A 7775-nucleotide genomic window follows, 5' to 3' on the forward strand; every position below is an offset into this window, starting at 1 on the left:
TCTCTCATGTGAATAGACCACAATATGTTTATCCATTTACTTGCTGATGGATATGTGCTTGTTGTTTCCAGTTTTGGGCAATTACAAATAAAGCTGCTATGAACATTTGTGTACAAGTCTTTGTGAGGACATATGACCTCTTTACTCTGAGTAAATATTTACAAAGAGGAATGGCTGGGTCATATGGGAGGTACATGTTTAACTTTTATAGCAAACTGCTGAACTGTTGTCCAAACCATTTTAAAATGATCGTATTAGTTTACATTCCCAGCAACAGTAAATGACAGTTTCAGTTCTTCTGTCATATACTCAGTCCGGTCAGACTTTTTAATGAGCAGTGACACTGAACATCTTTTCACGTGCTTATTATATTTATTGTTACCAGAAATCTAATTTAACTCTGATCATTTCTAAAAGATTTGTATTGATCTAATTGGATTTTCTAGGTATACAAATAACTCATATGTAAGCAATGATATATATCTTCTTTCAATGATGTTTTAGTCCCTTTTTTTCTTTATCTTGTTTTATTGAAGTGAGAACTTAAGTAACAATGGTATCTTTGTCTTTTCCCTGAATAGCAAGCTCCCTTTCCAATCGAAAGATGATACTGGTATTATAAAATTTAATTCTTTAAATACACTTGTATTCCATCCTAAATTGCTGAGATTTTGTTAAGGAATTTACCTTTAAATTAATTACTTTTTTTCACAATTATTGAAATAATTATGTTTCTTTTTTTCTCTTTTAGATAAAAAATGGAATCAAACTCTATATACTATTTTCTAATGTCATTTTATGGACTTAACCATTATGAGCATCTTCCCGAAATGCATTTAATATCATTCTATAACATGATTGAAGGCTGTGTAGGATTTTCTTTTATAAAGCTACCATGATTTAATTAGGCAATCTTTTATTATAAGATACTTATGCTTTCTTTTTCACTTTTATACATTTTATTGAGATAAACATTCTTGTAATTAAATCTTGATATACATCTAGGCCTATTAACTTAAGCTAAAATTCCTGGATTTGCAATGCCAAGTCAGAGTCTGAATATTTTTAAGGCTTTACTATTTACTATAAAGTTTCTCTCAAGAGAGTTAGTAGCCATTTATGTGCTTTCCAATATTTTAATATGTTCTGCCAATTTGATGGATGCCCAATGCTGCCTCAGTAATTTTCATTCGCCTTTGATTACACTAAGTATTTTAAATGTGCATTTTATTTTTTGTTTTCTATTTTAGTGCTTTATTTCCTTTACTTTCCATCTTTTGTTATATGTACAGCTGATCCTCATTATTTATGGATTCTCTATTTGTGAATTTACTTACTAACTAGAATGGATTTGTAACCTCAAAATCAATATGCATGGCATTTTTGCAGTCATACACAGAAATGCGCAGAGCAGTGAAAAATTTGAGTTGCCTGATGCACATTATTTCCAGGTGAGGTCAAATAAGGGGACACTTTCCTTCCTTGTTTCAGTTCTCATCTTGTAAACAAGAGTCCTCTTTGTGGTCTATTTAGTGCTATGTTTTTTTGCATTATTTGTGCCTTTTATTAATAATTTCATGTTTAAAATAACCCCCAAACATAGTGCTGAAGTGTATCTGGTGTTCCTAAGTACAAGAAAACTGTGATGTATTTTATGGAGAAAACATGTGTGTTAGATAAGCTTTGTTTAGGCATGCGTTAGAGTGCTGTTGGCCATGAGTTCAATGTTAATGAATCAACAACATGTACTCAATAAGGTGTCTTTAAATAGAAACACATAACAAATAAGGTTATGCACTAATCTGTTGATGAAAATGTTGAGACCAAAAGCCCACAGGAGCCTAACTCTGTACTTCCGCTGTGAGCAGTGGCTCAGTATTTGCTAATACAGTGTTCACAGCAAGTTTGTAGACTGAGTGACAGCTGTCTTGTTGGTATAAATAATGAAAGACAGGATACCATGGCATGCTATCCTGGAAGGACTAAAAATTCTCTGAAGCAAAGTGGGAAACCTTGAATATGGAAATTCTTCTATGGCCCAGTGCCAGTAGATGCAGACATAAGAATGCAGCCCAGGGGCTGGACGAGTGGTGCGTTGGTTAAGAGCTGACTTGGGATGCCANGATCCTTCCTTCATGGCCTTGGAACCAACCCTGCTGACACTTTGATCTTGGATTTCCATCCTCCAGAACTGTGAGACAATAAATATCTGTTTAAGCCACATGTCTGTGGTACACTGTTAGGGCAGCCCTAGCAACCTAATACTTCAGTGGAGATTTCCTACAAACAAGGACATTCTCCTACATAACCAACAATACAGCCTTCAAAACCAGGAAATTAACACTGATACATTACTATCATCTAATCCTTAGCTCTCATTGAAGTTTCACCAGTTGTCCTTTGTAACCAAAGGACCCAGTTCAGAGTCAGTTCTTGCATTTAGTTGTTATGTCTCTTTAGCCTGCAATGTTTCCCCAGTCTTTCCTTGACTTTGGTGACACTAATGCTTCTGAAGGTTACAGGCCGGTTGCTTCACCTTCCATTTTTGTTTGTCTCACATTTTTCATGATACTATTCACATGATGCCTCTTTCGCAGGACAGATGGTACATGATTTCCATTTGTTCCTTTGCAGGTAATGTTCACTTTGTTCCCTTGGTTAACAATATCTGCCAGGTTTTTCTGCTGTAAAGTAAATATTTTTCCTTCATAGATTTAAGTATTTTGTAAAGAGTTATTTTGAATAAACAAAAATATCCTGTTCGTTATCATAGTTTCAAATTATTCATGTATTTATTTATCTCAATATGGGCTCATGGTTTCTGATTTTATTTAATGAGTTATAATCTGTTACTGTCATTTCTTTTGATGCTAAAATTGCCCTTGATTTAGAAAATGGGAGCTTCTTCCAGATATCGTCTGTGTTCTTTTCACATGTTTCGATATTCTTTGAACACTTCCTTGCTTTCCAACACAGTCTATATAAGGATAGACTCTACAGGGCTATGCTGTAAAATTATGTTCCTTCATGAGTATCATGAGTATCAAGGAAACCCTGGCAGAGGCTTAGATCTGGCTGAAACTTGCAAGCTGGTGATTTCTCTGTTTCCAGCCCATTTTCTTTTCTGAATCACCAGAATAATTTGAAACTCCCTATATGTTTCATTGGTACAATGTTAAGTAGTACCTGGATTTTCATGATCATGTAAACCAGTGGTCAGAACATTATTGAAGATGGAGTTGGCTTTGGCTGTAGGAATTCCAGATGATTTCCCCCAAAGCTTGTTGAGTGACGTGCTTAGACACTCAGTGGTTAGGAAGATTCCAAGACACCCAATGAGCACATTTAACTTATTTCTAACAACCTTTCCTTGTCTGATGAGCTAAAAGGGCAACTATTTATTAAGGTGGAGCAGCAGTGAGGTGAGCACTGGCTGAGTCACGGGTTGGGAGTTGGAACACTTTGAAGCTGGTGGTGGTTGGATCCAAAGAAATTGGATTTATTTCTTCCTCTTGCTGTTTCCAAAGGCATGAGGAGGAGAGGGGCAGGAGATGAGAACCAAGAGGAGAAAAGAAACAAGAAGTAAGGAGGAAAAAGAGACAGGAAGGAAACTAGACTTTGAGTCCTCTTTGCACATCAGGCACTGTCTTACACATGTCACACTCTTATCTCATTTGCTCCTTCGAGCCATCCTGTAGCGTGTCTATCACTCATGTTTGCCTAGTATCTGCTTTGCACCACATACTGTGCGATGGGCATGGTGACATAATGATGACTATGTCATTCACATCTGCCTGGACACAAGGTGTTGACAGTCTAATAGGGGACCTTGACATTGGGATAGTATCCATATAGGGTGCTAAGTTCCTTGGGTATGTATAAAGAACAATGACAATTTTTCAGGCAGGAGTAATCAGTGCCGTCTGGAGAAGTAGGTCAGGAAAGAATGAGGTGAATGTGGGGCAGGCCTCTAGGTGGAGGAAGCAGTATATGTAAATTCGTGAGGGCCACGTGCACGAATGCGATGGAAAAGCAAGAGTGGAAGAGTACACAGAATTTTAATTTACAGAAATCTCATGCCATCAGTAAAGGTGGCTCAGTTTGTAACTTGGATTAAGACCAATCTGTTTTGTAATGTTTTCACTTAGAGTGGGGTGGATGGAAGTGTAGAAGGTAAATGGAAAAAAAAAAAGGAGCAAGAATTTCCTTCTCTCTATCCTGGAAAAGAAATATAGAAGGAGAAATAGGCTTGGGGCAGGGAGATGATCATTTCCTCTTTGCTACGCTGAGTCTGAGATGACTCTAGAACATCCAGGTAGTAATGTCTAGTACAAAGTGGAAAATGGGGTTCTGGAGCTCAGGAGGAGGAGTCTGGGCTAGAGAAGTGGGTGACCGCCCTATCAGAAAAGAGGGAGTAGTTGAAGACTTGTCTGTGGTTGACAGCAGGCGATGAAGAGTGAACTCTGGGAATACTACAATTTAAGGGTCAGGTGAGGAAGATAGGTCATGAAGGTGAGTAAGTGGTGAGAAATTAATAGGTGGGAGGAAAACCTGGAGAGTGTGACGTCTGGGAAGGTAAAGGGGGAAAGTGCCTCAAGAATAAGTTGTCGGTAGCTTGTAAGGACAGGTGAAGAGCACGAGGCGAATGACTTGGGCCAGCTACAAAGAGCAACTGGAGAGAGAGCGGAAACAGGAGGAATAAAAGTCCAGTATTTTCAAGCTGCTACAAAAACACACCCAAAAATGGAAACCCCATCAATCATGGTGCCAATCTACATGAAAATGCCATTTGAGTAACATTCAGATGTCAGATTATAATGTTGGTCCAGGATTGGGGTGTTTTTGGGTGGATGTGGTGGAAGGACAAAGCAATCAGAAACTGAAAATGATAGGTTCAAGTTCAAAAAAAAATAAAAGGAAGAAATTACAAGTGGGATTGAGGTACTCTAATTAACTGCCAAGTTCAAACGACTCTTTTGGGATCCCTGTGACATAAGATTAGACTTAGCAGAAGAGAGGCGGTGGAAAAGCAGCAAGGCACGAAGATTGTGGTTAGAGACAGAAATGTTGGGGTTTCAGGTTTTAGAGGCAGAGCCATTCCTCATGATGACAAGGCCACTGTGGCCATAGAATTAGATTGCAGAGCGGGGAGGGAATTTGAGTTTATTGCCATTGAGGTCAAGAGACTAAGAGGCTGGGGTGTTAGATGTGATGCCCATGTGGATACTGAATTCATTTAAGATGATAGCAGTTGCTAAAGTGGAGAGGAAGACAACCAGGTATCATAGTGCTCAATGAATGTAGAAGCAAGATGCTTACTTTGGTAGATTATTAATGAGAAGGGTAGAAAGAGGTATAATAAAGTGGCATGAACCTTAAAAAGGGGAGATTTGGTACAAGGAGGCAAAAATAATGTTCTGACAGCATTATAGAGAGTTAAGAGAAGGCTGATAATACCTCTGGTATCTATCTGAGAGAATGAGCAGCCCCCACTAAAAAGGGTTCCAGAGAATTGCTATCCTCAGGGGTGAGACAGGATTCAAAAAGTCAAGGAGTAGCGAGATCATTGTAGAAGGATAATGTCATCCTGAAGCTTGGTGTTTTCCGTTTCACTCAGTTTTGTTCCATTATTTATCATTAATATATTGTTGAAATTCTTATAGCTGTATAATACAATTAAATTTCTGGTGTTTCCAGTCTAACTTTTTCCCTCCAAAACGCCTTATTTTCACTGAGTAAAATTATCCCACTGTTATTCTGATTAGAAATTGCATTTAATGTATATTTTGGGTATAACTGATACCCTCACCCTTTGCTGGGTAGGTCAAGTTCTCTGGGAAACAGACTCTGAGAGGGAGATTTGCGTGCAGTAAGTTTATCAGGGAGCGCCTGTGGGACCCATACCTGTGTGGGAAAGAAGGAAGTGGGACTGGACAGAGGAAGCTGTTGAACTCTAGCTCTGGGGGCTTCATAGTTGTCCCACACTGAAGCCTTTGTAAAACTTCCTCCCCCACCATTGACCAGCCGCTAGATGAGAGCTACTTGGGAGAAGAGGGGGCTTTCTCCAGTTGAAAGAGATTCCTGAAGAATAACACAGCAGAGAACCATGGGAACCAACACTCTAAGCAGCTAAGGGAATGGGGGCTCTGGTCCCGAAGTGGGAAATCTGGATGGCCCATCACATCATCTGCTACAACACAATCAAATCTGTTTTCTCCCAGAGATTTCCGAAGAGTCAAATCATCACAAAGACTTACATTTTTTGTTCATATAATGCCTTCACACTGCCTGTTCAACTTACTATTTATTATAGGTTATTTTGTATTTTGTGTCGGAATGTGGAATGAGAACTTTACTCGTTAAATTTTCTTTCTTCCTTTTTTTTTTAAGGAGGGAACAGCTGACAGTGGCCCATGGGGGGATTGAACTGGCAACATTGGTGTTATCAACACCACATTCTAACCAACTGAGCTAACCGCCCCCTCCCTCACCTCCCATTAAATTTTCTAAGTGATTATTCCTAGTAGGTAAAAACAATATATATGGGTTATTGTATTTATTTGTTTATTTAGTTATATTTTTTCAACTTTATGAGGTATAATTGACATGCAATAAACTGCACATATTTAAAGTGTATAGTTGGATGAGTTTTGAGGTATGTATACATTTATGAAAACATCACCACAATCATCACCCCCAAAACTTCCTTTGTCATCTATATTTCCCTGGCACCAGTCCCTGGCTCAAGGCAACCACTCATTTGCTTTCTGGCCCTAGAGATTAGTTTGCATTTTCTAGAAGGTTTTATGAATGGAATCATATAGTATGTACCCTTTTTGTGCTTGTCTTCTCAGCATCGTTATTTGGAAATTCATTCAGATAAGTTTAGTGTGTCAACAGTTCGTTTCTTCTTATTGCTGTCTAGTATTCTCTCATGTGAATAGACCACAATATGTTTATCCATTTACTTGCTGATGGATATGTGCTTGTTGTTTCCAGTTTTGGGCAATTACAAATAAAGCTGCTATGAACATTTGTGTACAAGTCTTTGTGAGGACATATGACCTCTTTACTCTGAGTAAATATTTACAAAGAGGAATGGCTGGGTCATATGGGAGGTACATGTTTAACTTTTATAGCAAACTGCTGAACTGTTGTCCAAACCATTTTAAAATGATCGTATTAGTTTACATTCCCAGCAACAGTAAATGACAGTTTCAGTTCTTCTGTCATATACTCAGTCCGGTCAGACTTTTTAATGAGCAGTGACACTGAACATCTTTTCACGTGCTTATTATATTTATTGTTACCAGAAATCTAATTTAACTCTGATCATTTCTAAAAGATTTGTATTGATCTAATTGGATTTTCTAGGTATACAAATAACTCATATGTAAGCAATGATATATATCTTCTTTCAATGATGTTTTAGTCCCTTTTTTTCTTTATCTTGTTTTATTGAAGTGAGAACTTAAGTAACAATGGTATCTTTGTCTTTTCCCTGAATAGCAAGCTCCCTTTCCAATCGAAAGATGATACTGGTATTATAAAATTTAATTCTTTAAATACACTTGTATTCCATCCTAAATTGCTGAGATTTTGTTAAGGAATTTACCTTTAAATTAATTACTTTTTTTCACAATTATTGAAATAATTATGTTTCTTTTTTTCTCTTTTAGATAAAAAATGGAATCAAACTCTATATACTATTTTCTAATGTCATTTTATGGACTTAACCATTATGAGCATCTTCCCGAAATGCATTTAATATCATT

Source organism: Hipposideros armiger, unplaced genomic scaffold (genome assembly GCF_001890085.2).
Source record: "Hipposideros armiger isolate ML-2016 unplaced genomic scaffold, ASM189008v1 scaffold_301, whole genome shotgun sequence".
Lineage (NCBI taxonomy): Eukaryota > Metazoa > Chordata > Mammalia > Chiroptera > Hipposideridae > Hipposideros > Hipposideros armiger.